Source organism: Neofelis nebulosa, chromosome 8 (genome assembly GCF_028018385.1).
Source record: "Neofelis nebulosa isolate mNeoNeb1 chromosome 8, mNeoNeb1.pri, whole genome shotgun sequence".
NCBI lineage: Eukaryota > Metazoa > Chordata > Mammalia > Carnivora > Felidae > Neofelis > Neofelis nebulosa.
The window spans coordinates 81796143-81819226 of NC_080789.1; the positions used below are offsets into that span (position 1 = coordinate 81796143).

Below are 23084 nucleotides of genomic sequence, written 5' to 3' on the forward strand. Positions count from 1 at the left end.
CTCCCCACCCCAAAACTGGCAACACTCCAATGTGGCACCATCCCTTAAAATGGAGCGGATGGGGTCTAGCACAAGAATCTCCAACACAGAGCACAAAGGGAATGTTCTCTCCAGGAAACTGGACACTAATTACATTAAATCTGCTAAATGTGGTAAGGTCAACTTTCCTTAACTCTCCATTGCCACAGCATCACATTTGTGCTCAGTGACAACCCCCAAGACGCCTTCGTCAAACCAACTCATCTTCATTCTTACCTTTTTTTTTCCTAAAGTTTATTTCTTTCCGAGAGAGAGAGAACGCGCACATGAACAGGGGAGTGGCAGACAGACAGAGAGAAAGAGAAAGAGAGAGAGAATCCCAAGCAGGCTCTGATAGCACAGAGCCTGATGAAGGGCTTGAACTCATGAACCATGAGATGATGAACTGAGCTGAAATCAAGAGTCGAACGCTGAACTGAGTCACTCTGACGCCCCTTTAGTTGCTTTTTTAAATATAAATTCACAACATAACATACAGCCCTGTCAATTAAAATAGTACCAGCTTCACTTCACCATACCATCTCATAAGGATTATTTTCTGAATTCTGTCACCAGTGGTCTCTTCCAGCTTTGTTTCAACCATCACTCCCAATTACTGATAAAAAATGCTGAGTAAAAACTCTGTGGTGAGCACTTCGAAGTACCAAATCATCTCCTCCTAATGCACATCTTTCTTTACCGAAGAAAATACCAGTTTTCCTAAAGCAAGTATTTTAAATAGAATGAACAGCTTCACCAGGCTGAGAAATCTGGCGAATGGCAATATGTAAGGAAGGAATAATCAATTTAAAATCGTTTTTGTTAAACAGAGCATGACAGCTACCTCTACCAGCACAGACGTCTCTGCTACAGTTGTCTTGATTACACCAGGCTGTGTGTTAGCTCCAGAATGGAACAGAAGTCTTAACAGGAGTGCCAGCTAATGTGTACAAGTTAACCAGATGGGAACTGTTAAATACTCTCCGCATCAAATTTGTTGAAACACTGGTATTCCCAAAAGTCACCTTCTTGTGCCCTGTTAAGTTCTATGAACAGCAGGTTTATTCGAGGCACAAGCAAGAGCTGCTTATCAATTGCCTCTTTAATTAGTTTAAGTAACACACATACTTCATGGGACGCCCGGGTGGCTCAGTCATTTGAGCACCCGACTCTTGATTTCAGCTCAGGTCTTTCATGATCTCGGTTGGTGAGTTCAAGCCCCGAGTCAGGTTCTGCACTGACAGTGTGAAGCCTGCTTGGGATTCTCTCTCTGCCCCTCCCCCCTCAAAATAAATAAATACACATTTAAATAAATAAATAACACATATAATTCAGAAAACGAGACTCTCTAGTTGTTCAATTTGAAGGACTGGAGAAGGGAAGCGAGGTAGGAACTATTATTTGATTTTTGGCCACAGCCAGCTCCATCTCAGCCTTATTCCAACAGAGGATCTCTCCGAAAATGTTCTCAAAGGTATGGAGAATTACTAAGGGAATCAAATGAGGGCCAGCAATGTCAAAGATGTGAATAGCACTCTCTGGAGTCGTGCACGCTGAGTCCCTGAGCATAAGGCCCAAAGTGACCAATGTACTTTTGAAGGGATCTTTTCCTTACCACAGATAAACTGTGTAGACAAGAATTGTTTTTTATTCAGCTCACAAATCGCCAATTCATAGGAAACCCATTACCCATAAAGAGTTAGCCACACACCACAAAGGCTCTTGTGGCAAACTCATCAAGCACCAGGGACTTTTCCAACACATCTCCAGCATTTTGGTGACATCCACGGAGAGAAAACTTTACTGAGCACTCTTGGGTTTCTGCAGGCTGATCCATCAAATCAGCTCATATAAGCAGATGGGTTATCCAGCAGGAAAGCCAACGGCCTTCATCCTCTGTACAGCTAAGAGAGCAGGAAGCCAGAAAAGGCTGGAGAAGAACACTACACAACAGGTTACAAAACAGCATTCACACAGAGCCCTGAGGAGCACATTCCCCAACCCAGCTGGACTGAGTGATGATAGAGGCAGTATTGAGGGAGAGATCAGACTTGTCAGTCACGCACTCAAAGTTCTGCTCTCTTCCTATCACTGTAAGTCCAAGTTCATCTTTATTTTCAATGTCCCCAGCCCCCCACCTAGGGCAGTGACCAGGGCCATGCCATAGCATATTAAGTTCAGTGTTACCAGACAGCCCTCAGCCAGAGGAAAGAAGAGCCTTTTACCCCTGTGAGACAGGGACTTGGAGTCACAACTAGAATCCCACCTTGGTACTGTGGGCTGAGTATGAATGCATTTTTCCTCCCCCGTCTTCAGCCCCATCTGAGGGCTCAGTCCCAACCTCAATGTTCCATCCCACAGCTGGGCATCTCTCAAAGCAACCCCAACAGTCATTCTCTGCTCCGGACATCCCTCCAATCAACCTATACACGGGGTCAGTGTTCCTGACCGCAGTTCAGAACCGCTCGGCTAGACACTCACTCTGGGAATGACCGTCAAGGATTATCGCAGCAAAAGGGCATCTTGACCCAAAATCAACTGCAGTTCAATTCTCTCATTGACAATAGGTCTGTCTATTCAAAAGATGTGGAAGGAAAATGTTGCTGCCTTTGAAATGCAATCTGCAGGTGATCTGAATTTAAAATATACCAGCCAGGGGCATGCCTGGGTGGTCCAGTTGGTTAAGCGTCATTGAACTTCAGCTCAGGTCATGATCTCACGGTTCATGGGTTCAAGCCCCACATCAGGCTCTCTGCTGTCAGCACGGGAGCCTGCTTTGAGTCCTCTGCACCCTCCTCTGCCCCTCCCCCACTAGTTCTCTCTCTCTCCCCCCCTCTCTATCCCTCCCTCCCTCTCTCCCTCTCTCAAAGTAAATAAACTTTAAAAAAGAGTACCCATCTCAGTTGTCTTGTTGGTGAAGACAATATAACAGTATCCACCTCAGAATAATTGTGAAGAGTCCAATGCTCTTATGCATTGGAGCATATGAAAGCACTGCCACATCATAAGTAGTCCATAAACACCAACTATTATTACTGCTGCCCTTTCAAGTCCTAACACATTAGCTGTTCTCCTATCTGTGCCTGTTTTATTTCCACCAACCAGATTGACAGCAAGTTCTTGTGTGTGATGGGACAAAAAAAAAAAACCAAAAAACAAAAACAAAACATAAGCTTTGAAATTAGGCAAGAATGAGCATCTAGGTTCTTCTATTTACTTCATTACTTAAAAAGATTTTTTTTCACATTCCAACACTGCTGAAATTGGAATGGGTCTTACATTCAGTGAAATTGGGGATTATCTCTGATCTTGAGCAAGTTATTTCATCTCTGTGAAACTGGTAATATCACCTTCCTCTCTCAGTGTTGTAGGAAGGCACGATAACATCATGCAAACCCCAAACACACAGCAGGCAGCCCTGGTATACCGCTTCTGGGTCCACCGTCTTGTATACAAAAGATGCTTAGGAGGTGAATAAATATTTACATGTATTTAACCGAGCACCCATTATCCATGGAGATTTAAAAATAGTGCCCAGACCCATTCCAAGTCAATGTGTGTGGATGTCCCTGCTGAAGCAGTCTCTAGAAAACATCAAGGGGTTTAAATACAGGAACTTTCCAGAGGGTCAGTGTATGGATGTCCAGAGCCCTTGGCAAGGACCTGCAGCTGTTTTGAATAACCCACCAGAGCCCTGGTCATGTCTAATTCTCCACGGAGACCAAGCTCAGGTTCAAAGTGTGACAGTGGGCCAGCGAGTGTCAGCATTTTACAAATCCTGTAACAACTCCTGGCACGTGACAACAGTTTTAAGCTCTTACTTCATTGTGCTCTGCTAAACCCTTCACAATAACCCCATGAAATACAACCAATTTCATCCACATTCCTGTTTTCTGAGGCCCCAAGATCAAGTCACACCTTAGTAAGTAGCAGATATCTGTGTGGTTCCAAGGCCTGTGTCCTTAACCACTATGTTCTCTCTCTCAGAGAGGTTATGCAACACCAGCTGGAGAAGGAAGCAAGATGCCCCACACTTTCAGGTCTTGCCTTCAAAACAGCCAAATAGCACCCTCCCCAGACTGGTGTCAGACCCTCCTGCTCCAGGTGAATGGAGGCAGAAGCAGGTGGATGGGTGGGGCAGTTCCCTGTAGAGTGGGTTTCCAAGCCCCTTGGTGCTGCCTCGGTCCTCAGACTCCAGTCAGCCCTAACAGGCAATGTTTTCTGTTTGACCTGTCTCCATTTCTCTTCTTCCTGACTTATTTCCCACAGCTCCAGGCAACACCCTCCAGATCACCTCTGGTTTTCCATTTTCTTGATAGAGGCTTCCTCCATCTTGTTCCTTGTTTAAATTCTGGTTCTTCAAAGTTTCTCTTCCAACATCAGTTATTTCTCCCTACACAATACCACACTACTTGGCAAAGAAACTCTTCTTGATTCATCCTTTGCAGAAGTGAGTCATAACAAAAAGTCGTAGTTGGGAGATTCCCCGTCTGAACTTTCCAGAATGCCAGTGCACATGTGTAGGCATGTCATAAAGACGGAAAAGCCAGAGGAAGACACAGACTACATTATAACTTGCCTTGCCTGCTCCTTGCACTGTGCAATCACGGAAGGCTCTAGGGACCACACTGAGAAAGACCATCCAAGTGGAGAGTTCAAGACGACACAGCGCACGTGTTCGACGGACTCACCTCAGCCCTTCCGGTGCGGCAGAGTCACTATGCTACATTAATTTCCTTCTCATCTGAGGAAACCTTGCAAGTTTGTTTTATGCCATCTCCCATTTCCAGGCAATACGATAAACTGGCTGGCAGCTCATCGACTTGACATGCAATCACCAATCGCCACATCCCTCCAAGAGGTGAGATGTGTGTCTAACACAGAACCTATCACCATGGCAGCTGCAGTTGTTCAGTTTCTGAATAAGGAACAGTGACCTATTTCTCTCTCCACTACACCTGTAACAGAAACAAACAGGTTAGTAACATCTCGTGTGACTCGCATTACGGAGCTCCCGAGCAAAAAGACAAAGGATACAAGGGTTACATAGGAGCTGACAGGGACTCACTGGGAAGTGAAACCCAGTGGTCAGAACACACACCTTGGCTCTGTGCCAGCCCCAAATCATCAGCCTTCCTTACCTCCAGGCCCCACAACACACTCAAACTACAGAGATGATGGGCCAGCAGAACCCACTGCCTCCTTCACTCACGAGAAGATAGAAATGATGAAGAACCGTGTTCACTTTTGCAGATATGACTTAATCTGAGGTTGGAAAAGACGCAGGACTTTACCCTTGCTTACCCATCCCACTTACACCATGCCAGACAGTTTCAGATATTTGCGGAGTACAACTGGCTTTTGGAAATGCCAGAAAACTCATTCATTTTTTTCAAAGCCCATTAACTTATCCTTTGGCAACAGAACTCCTAAATTATCAACTTCAACCACACTAAAATGCCCTGTCAGATGACCGGAACTTCGACAGAAGCTATACTCCCCCATATTTCCCCTCCGTCCATAGGGTCCCCTAGAAAGCTCCAGGTTTGATGGTTTGTGTGCCTTAACCTGCTTGCCTGACATTTATGGTGATGAACCACCAATTCTATAAAATCAACTTGAGTTAGATATCCCAGAGACAAATTCATTTATGCACACATACGATTACTATTCTAAACATGCAGTAATTCATATTTGGGAAAAATTACTCAAGTACAGGTCAGCCATTTCACATATACAGAAGCTGGCCCCAGCTACACCATCATCAGGTGCAAATATTACCCAAGCATCTCAAAAATTTCCGAAAGGCTAGAGATCTGTTGATTTATCATTAACAAAAGGGTATGACCTCTTCCTTCAGTTTTGCTATAGAATCCAAGTTTCTAACTTTGCAGATAAAGAGACTTACCATATATGCTGAGATTTTGGTGTTCTCTATTACTGTTTATTTTTTTAAGGGGTTAGATTCTTTGGGACAGGGGAGTGGACACTGGTGTGCTCCACTCAAATCCCAGTTTTAAAACTTTTATTTATTTATTTTGAGAGAGGCAGAGACAGAGCAAGTAGGGGAGAAGGCACAGAGAAGGGAAGAGAGAATCCCAAGCAGGCTCCATGCTGCCAGCATAGAACCCAACACGAAGCTCGAACTCACGAAACTGTGAGACCATGACCTGAGCCAAAACCAAGAGGCAAATGCTTAACCGGCTGAGCCACCCAGGCACCCCCGAACCCCATTTTTAGATCCAGTTGCACTCCTCCCCAGCTGCTGACGGCTCACAGGGAAAGCCCCCAGCCAGCCGCAGGACACTGCTTCACTCAAGGTTAAGCCACCAGAAGGGGTGCCCAGTTGCCAGCAATGGGCTGATTCAGGGATACACACGTCCAACTCCTTGCCTCCACAGGGCCATCCCAACTTAAGAGTTCCCCTTAAGCACAGCTAGGGCCTCCATTACTGCTGATCAGCTGTATTGCTGCATTGCTGATCAGCTTCTCCTCCACCAAATCCCACTGCCTTTTCCTCACCCCTAAAATCCCTCAGCACCCAACTCCTGGGCTGAGCATGCTTCCAGTGTACCTCAAAGACAGGCTGTTTCTAAGTGCAGCAAGTTATTTTTAAAATTGTACTGAGGGAGTTACAGGTCCTAGACATGTTCCATCAAGACATGCTATCAGAGGTCCAATGAAGGCCGAAAACAATCTCTGAAAAATATGTGACTTGATTTAATAATTACAGACATTCTGATCATCAATTCCAATCACTTTCTGAACACCAAGCCGATACAGTCAACAGGGACAGGAGTTAAATAATGCCCAGGAGTATCCCAGGTTCACATGTAAAGAAGGTGAGACACTGCCAGGCTAGTGACTTGCACGTCACAGCATCATGTGGCACTGAAAACTGACACGAGAGCACAGATGCCAGGTCGGATGTTTGCAACCTTAGCCAATGGAGTATGCCCTTCCCCACATAAGGCACACTTGCTTCATAACCTCAAATCCTAGGAAATCATTCTAAAGCTACTTAAAAAGAACAGTTCTACATGTAAGTATGACATTAAGTCCTCAACACCTTATCCCCAGTATTTCAAACTTTTAATAACAGAGAACTCTTAGAGCTGACAGATTATTGATGACTTTGTAGTATTTGCTGCATCCCCAAGAAAGCAGACGGCAGACAGGCCTGAGCAAGAATCAAGAGCTACTGCTACAGCTTCGAACAGGAGACAGTACCACTTCCCAGAAAACCCTGAGGAACCATCTACCAGTCACTCAGGCCCCCTAGCCCAGTATAGGGCCCGGGATGGCATTAGGGATGTCACAAAAGTAGAAGTCAGAGCAAAAGCACGTACCTGCACAGTGTCTGTTATCTTATCACCAAAGGTTTGGGTTCAGAAGGTTAAAAATGAAGATAATGCTCTCCATGTGAAAATCTCAACTTAAAATCACACTCCTGCTTAATGTTTTATAGCTTTTTACACATTGTCTCCTTTGACCCTCACAGCTCTCCGTGTAAGGGCAGGGCTGGTATGATTACCTCACTTTCATGACTTACCCAGGATCACACACCTGATCAATGTTGGGATTAGATTGCCAGATTCTTGGTTCAAGATCCTTTCCCATAAAATCTACCCATTTGCAATTTTTCTGTGTATTTCTCCAGGATTGTGTGCAAAGCCCCCAAGACTCTGTCTCCCTCCTCCATCGGCCTTTCTGGCTTCCACCTTCATAACTACAGATCTGTTTCATAGGAACATGGATTATCAACAGCAGGTGGTCCTGAACAGGGCCACAAACCACCCTTCAAGGTCTCTCTTTCTCAAGGACTTGAAACAACGCAGATACTCTGTTGGTACACAACTTCTCAAGTCTAGCTAACAAGAGGCTAAGGAGATCAAGTTATATGACCACAAGGGTTCAGTATCTCTGACTAACCTGGTTCTTATCAGTCGAATACACAAGAGGGCAGTGGGGCGGGGAGAGCGAAGAAAAGGCTTTATATTAAAAGGCTCACCACTTTCTTAGACACAGTCATTGTTCTTAGGAAAGCCTTCCACCCTGGTCAGCAGGCTTTGCTACCGTCATTTGAGACACTTGGTGGGTTTTATTCTTGCCAACTTGGCATTCTGTTTCTGCAACGCAAAAATGCTTGTACTGAAGAGATCAGATGGGGATTTTCAACGTTTTCAGGAACATCAGGAACAGAAGCAAGTGTCTCTCTGCCTCAGGTGGATGCATTACAGCTTGTGGGAGTGCTAATGAGAGCTAATTACTCTATTTACTCCATAAGCCAGCCAGCCAGCCAGCCAGCCAGCCAGCCAGCAACAAGAAATGCCTGGTAAAACTCGCTGGGTTCTCAGGCTTTGTTTCAAAGGGCTGGTGCCAAAACGATCTGGCTGATCCGCAGTGGGCTCAGGGCTGCCCAACTGGATTGTTATCTTGTGATCACAAAGCACAGTCTTTAGTCCTTTGTATCCTGTTAATTAATACTCACATCAGCACCAATTTTATTCTTCCAGATTTAATCTACTCTCTCCACCATTATCAACACTCCCACCTCTGCCCCCAAATGTCCACTCTGGCTACAAATTAAGAAATCAAACATTAGGCCCAGAATTTTAGGAAAACAACTGCCTACTGACCATTAAAATGGAGCATAGCATTTTACAATGTCCTACACTCACTTTGCAATAGTCACGAGATTTGGCCAACAGTGCACTCACTTTGATCCTTGAACTCCAGATATAAGAGGGAACTCAGAAATCACGTAAATTTCACTTAATCATTGATACTTAACTGTATCCATGTGTTATGTAAAGCATATACATATGGCATGAATTATATAAAAATGCAACTAATTTATGACTCTAATTTATGTAACTTATATAAATTACATTAAAAAGCAGCTTTCCTATCCTTGTCTCTCCATTCCTACCATGGGGGGGGGGGGGGGGCGGGAATGGAAAAAACATAGGACAACACATTTAAATTTCCCAGAATAAGAACAAGAAGGTTAGTTATTAACCCACTAAGGCCCCATCCACATTAACCTTTCCCCTTTCCAATACTAAGAGGGTGTATTGTTGAAAATGCAACTGTGGCTTCAGGAACAAAAAATAAGTAAGATCCAAGAAACACTTTAAAGAAGATTGCCGAAAGGCATTATCTTTAACTCCATAGAAACAAGGCTGCATTGGATTATAATACAACTCTAAGCTAACATATATAATTACTTGGCTCAATTTATTAAAATGAAAAAGTCTGAATAAACATACAATAGAAGTTAACTGGCAAGACAATCCTCATGTTGAAACTCTTTAGGCAGAAAGAGGCTTTCTGCCTCTTTAGTGGAGGCTTTTTAGGTGGATGACCAAATCTAGCATAAGGACGAATCAAATCCAACTCACTTTGTACATGGTCTGAAAAATGAGATTTAATTAACAACTGGTCTCCAGAGTTATTTAGCAACTTTCTCTTTTCTCGTGATTTTCTACGACTTTCTTTTTAAGACTACTTTGTTACCTGAATGTTTATATTAACAGGGGACAAGTAACAACTCCATGAAAGATGCCAAAAATCTCAACTATGTGTAAAGGAATGACTGGGTTATGGCCCTTCCAAAAAACGGTCCGTGCTTTTACATAAACATGTAGACAAAACATGTTTTGTTTTGGCTGTGAGTACAGGACTAAGCTGGAGATTCATCACAAAGTTCTCCAAGCAGAAGGATTTCAGAGAAGCAGGTGATATCCACAACAGGGAAGAACATCGACTCAACAGGAAAATAAGCAGGCCAGATAAACAAATGTTTCTTGCACTGAAATATAAATAATATTTACTGAAATTTCACAAGTCTGAGAAGGTTTGCCAGTTATTCTGAAATGTTGGTAACAAAAAAGAACAGTAGCATTTTGAGCCTTGAGACTAGGAAGCATCATTACCAAGCACCCACAATTAGTGAGCCAGGTACTGTTCTAGGAGTCTTGTACAGATTATCTCAACTTAAACTTTCCAACATCCCTGCAAGGTAGACATTGTTGTTTCCATTTACAGACAAGGAAACCAAGGCTCAGGCTGGTCAAGTAGCAAAGTCACAATATTAAGACATGACTCTCTTGGAATCCCATCCAAGCTATGCCTGATTCCAAAACCTAAAGTTGCTGCTACCTTCTGCCCAATAGCACCACCGAGAAATCACAACCAGAAATCATAATGACAGAACTGTTTCAGAAGCACAGAGGATCAGCTCTGGAGTCAGAAGCTCTAGATTTTAACTATGCTTCTATGGAGTGGTGGTTTCCTCCAAATTAATGGAGATGAAAATAGTACTTAACCTCATAAGGTTGAGGTGAGAAGCATATAAAAAAACCGTAGTGAAAGCGCTTTGCAAAAGAAGTAAACACTATTTGTTATGATTACCTTCCTCTTCAAGCTTCAGCTGGTGAACTGCACCTAGGGAGCCCCTCACAGGCTAGGGAGTGACCTTGATGAGGCTGAGCAACACAGAGCCTGGAGCCAAAGAGAATCAAACTTCAGGGGTAAGGAGTTGGGGGGGGGGGGGGGGGGACTTTGGCCAGCCTCTGCTCAGTATACCTTCTCAGGCACTAGACAAAATAATTGTTGTGGGCCAACTCTGTGCCAGGCACAGCCACTGTTTGCTCAGCAAGCTGCTGGCCCCGGTGACTCAGCCAGGTGAGAACTGTGGAAGCCCCTGCCTTCAGGAAAGCTCACTTCCACCCTGTGGGAAAGGAAATTAAAACAAAACCAAACAGGGGCGCCTGGGTGGCGCAGTCGGTTAAGCGTCCGACTTCAGCCAGGTCACGATCTCGCGGTCCGTGAGTTCGAGCCCCGCGTCAGGCTCTGGGCTGATGGCTCGGAGCCTAGAGCCTGTTTCCGATGCTGTGTCTCCCTCTCTCTCTGCCCCTCCCCTGTTCATGCTCTGTCTCTCTCTGTCCCAAAAATAAATTAAAAAACGTTGAAAAAAAAAAAAATTTAAAAAAAAAAAAAACAAAACAAAACCAAACAAGCCACGGCCCCACATGAGCCTCAACCTTTCTCATCAACTTTCCCTACTCACACATAACCAACCCACTCACACAGAGACGTGGAGTGTTTTCCATGGTACACAATGGGTGCCCATATTAGACCAAGTTCTTGAAGCCCATTTATCCTCATTAAGAAACTCTATAGCGGTCTACAGTGGGGAGAGAATTTTAAAACACTGACAAGTCAGTATAATCACATCCAAAATACAAAGGGTTCATTTCAATATAGACAAAAGAAGGTGAAAGACGGTGGAAAAAAACATCAAGATTTGACTACATAAAAAAATTTTCTATTTCTATATGACTAAAAACAAAATTGAAAGGCAAACCAAATACAAAATTGAAGGGAAAAAAAAACGAAGTCAAAATATTTATAATAACAATGAGAAAAGGTAAATAAGGGTTAAGTGAAACACATAGTTTACGGCAAACAAGAAAGATACTAATTCCCAATAATAAATAATAAGCAGGCAAAGTTCATGAAGTTTTAACAGGAAATACAGTCAACAGTCGAATAAACATGTTTGATCTCATTAATATCAAATAAAAGAGAAAAGAAAAACGAAAGTCTTTTCTCCTAGAAAATTGCCAAATATTATTAAAATGAGAAATCATTCTGCTAATGGCAGCAAAACTTAGTACAAACTTTATTGGCAACCAACAGCAATATCAACCAAGATACTCATATGCATGCACATCCTTTGGTTCTACTTCTGGTCATCTATGACAAAGATAAAAAGGATCTGGGGGCACTAGGGTGGCTCAGTCAGTTAAACACCCGACTTCGGCTCAGGTCTTAATCTCACAGTTCATGAGTTCCAGCCCCTCATCAGGCTCGGCACTGAGCGCTTGCTTTGGATCCTCTGTCTGCCTCCCTTCCTATCTCTCTCTTGCACTCTCGCTGCTCTCTCAAAACTAAACATTAAAAAAAGATAAAAATGATCTATACAGAAAATGCTGACTGCATAAAGACGCTCATCAAATATTGAAAACAGCCTCCTCAATGGGATTAAATAAATCAAGAAACATCCCTACATAGGATACTTTACAGTCTTTAGAGATAGTATTTACAGGGGTGCCTGGGTGGCTCAGTTGGTTAAGCGTCCGACTTCGGCTCAGGTCATGATCTCATGGTTCGTGAATTCAAACCCTGCATCGGGCTCTGTGCTGACAGCTCAGAGCCTGGAACCTGCTTCAGATTCTGTGTCTCCCTCTCTCTCTCTGCCCCTCCCCTGCTCCCACTCTGTCTCTCAAAAATAAACATAAAAAAATGTTTTAAAAAAAGAAAGAATATTTACAGTTATTTTTGTAGGGTGGGGAAGGGCAAATAAAACAATGTTAAATAAAATAAAGGGGGGACACAAATCACATACTCAAAATATTTCAAATATGGGGAAAAATACAAATAAAAAAATGTAAAGAAACACAGCAACTATAGTTGTACCTTTGTGTGGTAGGATTACTGAAGACTTTTTTTTTTTTTTAACTGTGTCTTTATGGTTGTTCTATGCTACTAAAATCGTCCATAAGGTGCATTATTACTTTTGAAGTTACAAAAGATTTAAATAACCATCTCCCCTGCAAATCCACAACAAACAATTGATGGAAATCCAACAACCCTCCAAACCACTCCCACCAATACCCAAACACTGTGCAGTGGGCAGGTAAGACAGTCAACAGGGGGAAGGGTGGCCTTGTTTTAAATCTAGGACTAGAAAAACATGAGGCTTGTTGATGTGAAAACAAGGACTTTTCACATCCCACTTGCCAAAACATATTTTGGAAATTCATTAACCAGAATATTTTCCATCAGAGAGAGGACTTAAACCCACACACCAAAATTATCATAGAACAAACTAGTTAAGCAAGCAGGAAGTTTACCAGGAACACCCTAAAAATTAACAATTGTTTTCACAGCTCCGATACATGCAGCCAGCTCATGTTAGCACACAGCGTAACACAAACATTCTCCAGTTGAGTCTTCTAAACAGGAGAGCATGAAATCCTTAGAACAAGGGTTTTCCTTGGCAAGGATCACAGATGCCGCTGACACGGAGCCTTTTGGGATTCACCCTCCTCAAGGCTTGATTTTACAATCTTTGAGATGGCAGGCATGGTCTGGCTTCATCCTCACAAACCCACAAGGCAGGGTTTCTCACCTTCAGCACCAGCTGTCAGTTCGAGCCGGTAATTTCTGGTTACGTCCCTTGCATTGAAGGGTGTTCAGTGGCATCCCTGGACACTAGTCACTGGACGTCAGTCCTCCCTCCATCCCCAGCTGTAACATGAGAAATGTTTCCTGACTCCTACGGGGTGAAATCACCCCAGCTGAAAACCAGCGGAACAAATGATAAGCTATTATTGCCCCCATTTTACAAATGAGGAAACAGACACAGCTAAGGCCCATCTAACTTCAAAGCCCAAGATCCAAAACTCTATACTTGTATTTGTGCACAGGTCGGAGGCATACCTTCTAGTATAACTGCTGCCCACCCATCTTTCCTACTTGATATCCTTTGCATCACCCCCATGGAGCCTTGTCTACGCCTTGGTGCATACTGGCTGAGTAAACCATTTCTCTTGTCATGGAAACATGTATTGACAGTAACAGACACAGCCTGGCAACAAAGGCCCAGTCACAGCCTTCGACAAGTATACAACCTATCTGAAGAAATAAGACGTAAGGCAAGGATAAGCTCTTTAGAGCGTCGGTTTTGGAGAAAACCGTTTCCGCATCTGTCAAAGGGAGATGTGCTGTCCTCCTAATTCACTGAGACAGTGCGAATAAAGCTCCTTCCCCAAAGCACAATTTCAAAAACCAACTAGATACTGGCAATAAATAGGCACAGGCACTGGACGAATTAGAGCGTTTCAAAATCATCGGGCCGGAATGGACCCTCAAAAACAATCTGAATGTACTACCCACGTGGTGCTCGAGCATTTAAAAATCCAAAGTTTTAATTACCTGCTTCCAGCAGAGTTTGAGGGCTGAGTTTTCACGCAGGCTCTCGGCAACAAGAGTTTCCTGAACTGCCTCAGTTGGGCCTAGAGGAAAGACAAGGAAAGGTTCAAGCAAAGAGCAGAGCAACAAGCGAAGCAGAAAAGGTGGGGCTGGGCTTAAAGCTCTCCAGAGGGGCAGGCCGGGTCTCAGCACAGCAGGACAGGGGAAGACAAGCTTGGAGAAAGAGGTCAAGACCAGACGAGGTCACAAGGTGACCAGTGGGGACGCTGACCAGGTGACACCGAAGAAACATTTCTCCTAAAAAAGTAACCAAGGGCTGCTACAAAGCATACATTCAACTTCCATTATGAAGGTGGAGAACTTAATTTCTCACACTAAAAGATCAGCTTTCCCTGAGAACAACAGACAGATGCTTGTTTTAAATCTGCATTAAGGGAAAGTGATGATTTTGCCAGAATAATGAGTCAATCTGCACTAAAAGTAAATCCAAACGTCTTCCTTCCCAAATCCACAGGTCCTCCTGTTCTCTAAGGGCATCAGCCCAACATAAGGAAACAAGAGCCCAGAGCAGCCAGATTGCCTGCTTTTAAAATCTGTATTTCAATTAGGTGAAATCTCCCAAACTTGAAGTACTGGCTTCAATTTCTTTAAATACTGTGTAGGTCAAACGAAACCTGTCTCCGTTCAGTCTCAACTGAAGGACCACCAGTCTTGCCATTAAAAACTCTTGCCAAGCCCACGGGAGGTCAAGTAAAGCTTTGGGGCTGGCAGGGTGGCCTCAAACCAAAGGTTTATTTTGAAGATCTGTCTGGCAAGGAGATGTACAATACAGGGTTTTGTTGTACATCTACAAACGAGCTGCAGGGTTTGTAGAGGCCACTTTTAGGCAAACAGGCTTCAGCAATGGAATGTAGGAAGGGCCCCCAGCGACCACCTGGATGAATACAGACAGGCCCATCAGACAAGCTGCTTTTGTTCTGCCTCAGGTGAATTCTTTCACTGCCCACACCACCAGCTTCCACACAATCCCTCATCCAACAGGGAGAGATATCCCATTTAGACACCCAGGGTCTACTTCAGAGCTGATAGGGATGTAAACCAAGGCAATGGCAGAAGCAATGGAGAGTGATTCAAAAATGTATGAAAGGCAAAAATACCAGTGATGATGGCAAGGCGAGGGTCCCTAGGATACCAGACACAAACCTGACCCATTGCAACTTTGATAATGAAGGTGAGTGAATCTTTAAGACCAGAGGCATACAGGCTTAAGAGTGTGCTCTTTGACTTCTGAGAACAGAGCCGTCCTCATGAACTTGTGACCTGTGTAGTTACACAGGACCCTATGCTCAGAAAGGGTCCACACTTGGTTTAATGCTCTGCTGTCGTCATCTTGAGATTCTTTTTTTTTTCTTTAACACGTATTCATTTTTGAGAGATGGAGAGACCAAGTGCAAGTGGGGGTGGGGCAGAGAAAGAAGGAGACACAGAATCTGAAGCAGGCTCCAGGCTCTGAGCTGTCAGCACAGAGCCCGATGTAGGGCTCAAACTCACCAACTATGAGATCATGACCCGAGCCAAAGTCAGAATCTTAACTGTCTAAGCCACCCAGGCGCCCGTTGAGATTCTTAGTTTAACTCTGAACTTGTGTTTTATAAGGGAGGTCTGAAGGGGCAATGTGTGAACAGAGAAGATCCCATGTAATATGTGTGGCTGCCATTTTTACACCGTGTTTGCAATACCTCAAGAGCACAGAATTTCTGTAGATTCATGATGCATGGGATATTAGCAAGACTAGGTCAAGGTAGCTGTGTTACCAGTGTAACCAAATGAGCAGGCAGGTGAATGCTGACAGCTCCCAGAAGCTGTGCTTTCCATTCAAAGAAACCACAACTTGCTCTGCACACAGAAACAAAGCAATGTCTTTCTAAGAAATACAAACAACCAAAGAATCCTATCATATCCTTTTACTCTTATTACTTCCCACTATTAGCCAACCATGCACACCGAAAATAATAGCACAGAAGGAAAAGGAGAGATAGGGCAACCCATGGTTCTTCTTCCTTTCAGTCCTTCCTTCAAGCCAGCCCCTTCCTTCTGTGAGACAAAGCCTGACAGAATGCATGTATCAAGAAGTGAAATAAAAAAATAGTGAGATAAGGGGCGCCTGGGTTAAGCATCCAACTCTTGGTTTCCTCTCAGGTCATGATCACATAATTTATTAGATCGAGATCCAGTTCAAGCCTCACGTCCGGCTCCGTGCTGAGAGCACAGAGGTTGTTTGTGATTCTCTCTCTCTCAAAATAAATAAATAAACTTAAAAGAAAAAAAGCAGTGAGTTAGTTTTGAACAGTGTTTCCACGTTCTGGGAAGAACAATACACATGTGCATGTACAAATTACAAAATATGAAGCGTGTGATTTCAGTAATTCTGCAGATGTGTCAAATGCTTTTAAATTCTTTTTGTTAATGTTTATTTGTTTCTGAGAGACAGACAGACAAAGTGCAAGCAGGGGAGGGGCAGAGACAGAGACACAGAATTCAAAGCAGACTCCAGGCTCTGAGCTATCAGCACAGAGCCCGACATAGGGCTCCAACTCACAAGCCATGAAATCTGAGCCGAAGTCAGATGCTTAACGAACTGAGCTACCCAGGCGCCCTTCAAATACTCTTATATTTACACTTAACACTGGCTGCACCATATAAGAAGTAAAAATCATGCTAATAATTTAAATTTTTAATTTTCCTTCACTTAGAATGCTATTAAATAGCAAGCACGAGAACACGTCAAGAAGGTATAGAAGAAAAGGAAAAGCTTTTCATGTTAGTACCTTTAACATGGATTTTTCCCCCTGCTTTTTGAACGAGGGGCCACACATTTTCATTTTATACAGGGCTCCAAAAATTATGTGGCCAGCCCCACTGAGAACCATTGAACTCAGGAACACCATGCCTATCTAAAATGCTACACACACCTGGGTAAGTTCCTCCTGATATCCTTCAGAGCAAACCCAGAAATACCCATGGCTGGACTGATGGGCGTGCTCCATTAGTTCCACGCTCCTAATTACCGAATCCCTTTAGTCCTTTCCCCCCACCCCCTCAGGTCATTACAACAAATCTGCTGAGATACTACAACTCAGCATTGTTTCCGACTAAAGATCACTCTAAAATCCATCCGTAAACCAAAGACTACAGAAGACCTTAACCACGAGCAGCATCCAACGCAGACACCTTCTACAGGGTATTTTGCCATGCTTTGGCGGGTCAGTTTTGACCAAACTCAGGCTGTTTCTCACCACTCGGAGCACTTGGGTTTCCCCAGGGAAGTGGTTCTGTGAACGACGAAGTCTGGTGGTCTAAAAATTCCTCCTTCAAATACAGTCAAGTTTTCCTTTGTCTCATTTCATTCTTCTCTTCTTTTTGTAGCCACCACTTTCCACTTCAATAAATTACTTTCCTGCCTGGAGACACATCCCGACAAATGTGTCAGCTTGTATTGTTTAGATGAGAGACTTCGGTCATTCTTTCAAATTTTTCCTCGCACCAATAATCCCCAAGAGCCAGCCTCTCAGGAGCCTAAATCGCCTATGAATTTCCTTTCACTGATTCCTATTACACTGAAAAAATGCAGACTGCCTGCGGTGAACTTACTCAACTCTTATCGCTTCCAATCACATTTGTTTCTGTTTCCCCCATCCTTTCTTCCATCCTATCTGAAGAAAGTTCTTATGGAGTTCAAGGCTAACCAGGCATTCGCCCCCCTGATTTTTAATCCATCTGTGGCCCCCTCCCCTAGACTTTGTACTCATTCCCCCCCCTTGCTTTTGCTGCTTTCACACTACCCCCTGTACCTGTGCCTGCCTCAAACCAAGCTGTCGCAGCATGCTTCTCCTTGTCCCGATTCCTTGAAAGGCTGGGCTAATGGGCCACCTGCAGCTCATCTCCTCCCTTGTAATAGCCAGGTTTTTGCACTCTGGATTCCATCTCTACTGCGCTAATGAAAATATAGTAAAACCTTGGTTCACAGCATAAATCGTTCTGGAAACATGCTTGTAATCCAAAGCACTAGTATATAAGAGTGAATTTCAAGAACCATTGGCTCAGCTGTGATCATGTGACACTTGGCATCACATACGACTCATAGGGCAAGACACTGCTCGCTTACCAAATTAACATGTATTAGAGGTGTGCCTGGGTGGCCCAGTCAGTTGAGCATCTGACTTCGCTTCAGGTCATGGTCTCACAGTTCATGAGTTCGAGCCCCATATCGGGCTCTGTGCTGACAGCTCAGAACCTGGAGCCTGCTTCCGATTCTGTGTCTCCCTCTCTCTCTGCCCCTCCCCTGCTTGTGCTCGGTCTCTCTCTCAAAAATAAGTAAACATTAAAAAAATGTAAAAACAAATTATTAGAAATGTTTGCTCATCTTGCAGAACACTTGCAGAACAAGTTACTTGCAATCTAAGGTTTTACTGTACACTCTCCAAGTTGACAAATGACCTGGTAGCTGGACCAGTGGCAGTTGACCCGTCCTTGTAATGGGTCTGTTGTGCCAGATGGTAAGGACAGTCCCCCTGTGTAGGGTGTGCTTCTTCCCTTTGCTGTCACCATCTTCCCCTTCTCTGGTGGTTGGTGCTCTACCTCCTTTAATAAATTTTCTTTAGCCTCATCATGCCTCAATGCCAAGAGTTCCTTGACGGTTTGTACTTTGCTTCTCTTTTTATTCTGCATCTTCTTTAAAATAGGTGAAGGGGGTAGGGGATAAGAGGTACAAACTTCCAGTTACAAAATAAATAAGTCACAGAGATTAGAAGTGTAGCAGAGGGAACATGGTCAATAACGTTGCAATAACACTGTATGGTGACAGGTGGTATCTACATCTAGTGTGGTGAGCACTGCAGAATGTACAGAATTGTCGAATCATTATGTCATGCACCTGAAAATGATAGAACGCTGTATGTCATCTTTCATTAAAAAATTTAAATAAAAAATAAAATCGGGAACATTTGACATATTGTACACAGCCTAACAAATAGCAAATAACTAAATTTTTAATTTTGCCTTTTTATTTCTTTCTGAAGTATTTTATGGTTTGTTGTGCTTCAGCAGATTATTGGCATCCCTCTAGGATTTCCAAAAATAAATCAAATGCAAGATGAACTGTACTCATTATTTATCCATAACAGAGGACATCTTTTCTTGATATTAAAAACTTCCATGGCCTAGAAATAATTTATCAACACTAGACTCAAATAAACTTCAGCATACCATATCCTGTCATGGTTCCTTGTCCCATATTTTCTAGTCATTTAAAAATATTGGACTATAAAAAAGAATAAATTAAATATACATAAAGTGTAAAAAAGAAGAGTTCCCTGAAGGTTCTGTACTTGCTTCCCTTTTTATTCTACATCATCTTCTGTAGTGAGTTCATCTACCTTTAATTGTTGTGTAACAGCTCCATGGAAATGATTCATCAATCTAGGATTCTGCCTAAACTCCAAACCTAAATTTCAAATTCTTAACACCTTTGTGTAGATACATCAACAGTTCTTAATGGCTTCTGACAATGCCAAGTCCAGAAATAAGCCAGAGGCAATAACATGAAGTGGTTGAAGATTCTGACCCTAGAGACTGTACCTACCTGCATTTAACACAGAGTCCAACACAAACAATCTAGGGAAATTCATCTAGCCTCTCTGTGCCTCAGGCTCCTCATCTGTAATGTAGGAATAACAGTGTCTGTTCTTAGGGCTGATGTAGGGATTAAATCGAAGTTAAAATATTTAAGGTACTTAGAACAGTGCTTGCCCTGTGTAAGTAGGAGCTATTATTACTCTTGCTGCTGTCGTTCCAAAAACCTAATGAGACAGGTACTGTTACTTTACCCATTTATATAATGAGAAGACAGAGATAGGTTATTGTGTGTCATGATGGAATCTCAAATTCCAGGTGTCCAATTCTTAATTCATCCTATTTCCCATTAAAATTCAACTTTCACTTGTATGCCTTTCTTGACTGAAGGTGTTCTGCCCTTCTCCCCACCCCTCACCACTTATATTCTAGTCACATTCAACATACTATTTCCAAAGTCACCTTTATAACATAATTCTCATAATTCTCCCCACCTGTAAAAGAATCTCATTTTAAAGCATAACCTTGTCACTCTCTTAAAAACCCTCTAAGGGCTGACTCCATTATATCTTACCTCTCTTAATATTGATCTCTGGATCTTACCTTTCTCTAAAATTCATCTCACTACATTCTACCTTTGCTCCAAACCCCAGTGGGCTCATCTCCCCCTTCTACCACCTCAAAATCTCCTACTCCTCCTTCAGGGACCATTCAAATCCCACCTCCTCTAGCAGGACCCCACCAAACCCAACCTTTCATTTGAGTGACTCATGCAACTCATAGATAGCACACTCTTCCCATACCTACCTCCAAAAGGCCTAATGAATCAATTTTTTAAACTTTAATACTTCCTATATCTCAAGAGTAATGTGTGTTGTAAAATAAACAGTATGCTTTAAAAAAAAATTAAAACCCCTTTCATCTTCCCTGCCATGCTAATCGACATCCCATAAATTACCTCCTAATTTAACAATTTTTCATGCATTGGCAAATATAAACTATACATGTGTGCTTGGTTGTTTTTCTTAATATACAATAGACATCTAGTCAACATATTTTTTTTCAACCATTTTAACAGCTAAATAGTATTCTAAATCGGTTTTGTATTATGGTTATGTGTAAGGAGGGCCTTCTCCTTTCTGCCCCCATCTCCTATACGTGAATGTTCCCAAGGATAAAGGCCATGTTTTGTCCTTACATCTTCAAGAGGACCTCACACCAAGGCCAAGAATTGCTTACACACACGTAATACCCTATTTCATCCTCACAACCACCCAGTTATTCCCATTTCACAGAAGACAAAAATCACACAGCCAATAAGGACATGGGCTTTTAATCTACATCTGTCTGACTCTGGAGCCAAACACCTTTCATTGATGACCTAGGCTATAACTAATAAATTTCTCATAAGGACATCCTCTGCCTTTTCACCCCATGTTGGGACACAGAAAAGCTCCAAATATTCTGGTGTAGGCAGGTGGCACTGAGGATAAGAGATGGGCGCTGGAACGAACGGTGAGCACGAAGAGTTCAGTGGCTGCAGGTGTAAAGCTAACAGCCCATTCAGTACTTCGATCTGTGTTTACTGAGAACCTACTCGAAGTTGAATTTCTTGCCTCTTCAGGCTCCCCATTACACTCTCCCTCAGCAGCGGCTGCCACCATTTGTTAAAAATGTATATGCCAAATGTGCCACTATTAATTCTATTAATAATTTCTCATTATTTCTCAATTATTTCTAAAAATTCTGTGAGACAAATATCAGTACCACCATGCTAAAGATGGAAGAACTGAGACTCAGGGAAGTTACTTGCCAATATTAGAATGTAATAAATAGTAGGGCACCTGGGTGGCTCAGTCAGTAAGCGTCTGACTTCAACTCAGGTCATGATCTCACAGTTTGTGAGTTCGAGCCTCGCATCGGGCTCAATGCTGACAGCTGGAATGCTGACAGGTTCCAGTGCCTGGAACCTGCTTCAGATTCTCTGTCTCCCTCTCTCTCTGCCCCTTGCCCGTTCACACTCTTTCTGTCTCTCTCTCTCAAAAATAAACATTAAGAAAAAATTTTAAAATAACTGTAATAAATAGCAAAGCCAGGATTGAAGCTGAGGGTCAATTTGCTCCAGTCTGACCCCTCTTTGGTCATACAGAATGCTGCCTTTCAATTCGTAGAGAAAAGACGAACTATGACTTTTTAAAATTTAGACTCAGGATTACATTTGGCTACAAGTAAGAGACCCAATTTCTGTGGTCTAACCAAATAGAGATTTTATTCTTCTCACAAAAAGTCAAGAAATGGGCAGACACGGTCTGGTACAGCAGTTCCAAAATGCCATCAGCTTCTCAGCCTGCTTAACCCTTAAGCTACTAGTCTGTGGTCACAAGATGGTTTCTCCACTTAGAAAATAGCCTTTGTGTTCCAGGGAGAAAAATGTACAAAGAGCAAAAGGCAAACTCACAGAGGCCATCCCCTTGTAAGAGCTTTGAATGTGGTGGGGAGCCCTACCCACCTACTTCCGTCTCATTGGCCACGACTACTAGCACTTAGACATCCTACAAGGGAAAAATTAAGTTTTTGTTTTTTGGGTTTTTTTTTTTATGGTGGTAAATTAAACAAAATGAGTTTAGCTGTAGGGAAGAGGTGGGTAGGAAGGATTCTGGTTGGCATCTAGCTGTGTCTGCCCCAGAGGGTGATGTAGATAGAGCACAAGTCACGCTAGAGAATCAGGTATTCTGGAGAGAAAAAAGCAATGAAAGAACCTTAACTCTGTGCTGAGAAGCTGCCTGAGAAGCTGACTTTGTGCAAAGTCACAAACTGCCGGGAGTGGGGGCTGGAAGAACGCGAAAGCATCCAAAGCAGCTGATCCAGAGGAAGAACAAGGAGACCCAGGTGACTTCACACAAATCATCCTGACCAACTCACAGGTTCAACCAGAGTCTCTCCTGAGTCCTCGCCGCTTCCCTTCCTCCCACTCACTCACTTCCCAGAGTCAATACAGATGGGAACCTACAGGCTCAGACTTTTCTATCATTCATAAGAAGAAATAGAGCGTGTGCAAATTCCGATTCAAACAAAATAAAACTCTCTACGATGTGTTGTTATAAGCAGCAGCATCTTTAGAGAAAGATAATGGTTGCAGAAACATCATTTATGCAACTGTGGCCACAACAAGTTATATTAAGAAAGCGGGCCATAGACTTTTCGCCTCAGTTTCACTTTCTCGTAAAGAAAGCAAACTCAATAAACTTTCCTCACAAAAACCTGATAAAACCCGGTGGTAGCAAGATGACATTTGTGCAAAACGCTATAGTGAGAAAGGTGATAAAGGGCCAGCAAAAAAGGGACTAGATCCTGTGAGCTAGATCCTACGTACAGAGACAAAATAATGTAAGCATATTTAGTGATACAGTAGAGTTTTACATTCATAGCAC

General features: G+C 43.0%; 1 protein-coding gene across 10 annotated transcripts in view; it reads right to left on the minus strand.

Moving 5' to 3' along the window:
- Positions 1-23084, minus strand: part of PPFIBP1 (PPFIA binding protein 1) — a 177470-nt gene that overhangs the window by 149833 nt on the left and 4553 nt on the right. For 9 of the 10 annotated variants that reach the window (XM_058743245.1, XM_058743253.1, XM_058743250.1 and 6 more), the window contains exon 2: positions 14026-14105. The exons of the other annotated variant lie outside the window; for it this stretch is intronic. The gene's annotated coding sequence lies outside the window, so the exon portion shown is untranslated. The remainder of the gene's footprint in view (positions 1-14025; positions 14106-23084) is intronic. 10 annotated transcript variants of the gene reach the window in all.